We start from the raw sequence: 311 nt of genomic DNA, 5'->3' as shown, positions 1-311 counted from the left end.
AAATACCGCCATCTGCAAGTCTCCCGAAACATGACCTGCTGCACCGACGATACCGCCATCTATGAGACGCCACCCCGACTACGACATCGCTAGGTCCCACAGTACCCATTTTTCGACGCCACCCACAAAGCCTGCATCATCTGTCCACCACAGGAACCCGAACGCCAGTGCCTGCGTCGCACGAAGTAGTCAACCGACAATCACTCCACCCGCACCCGCACGTGCCCCACCCCAACCGCCCAAATCGCAACCCAAGCGGATGAACGGCGGACTCTTCCCGCACTCGTACGTTGCAATCCACCCCTATATCT

Source organism: Schistocerca cancellata, unplaced genomic scaffold (genome assembly GCF_023864275.1).
Source record: "Schistocerca cancellata isolate TAMUIC-IGC-003103 unplaced genomic scaffold, iqSchCanc2.1 HiC_scaffold_672, whole genome shotgun sequence".
Taxonomy (NCBI): Eukaryota; Metazoa; Arthropoda; class Insecta; order Orthoptera; family Acrididae; genus Schistocerca; species Schistocerca cancellata.
This window is presented reverse-complemented; position numbering follows the sequence as displayed.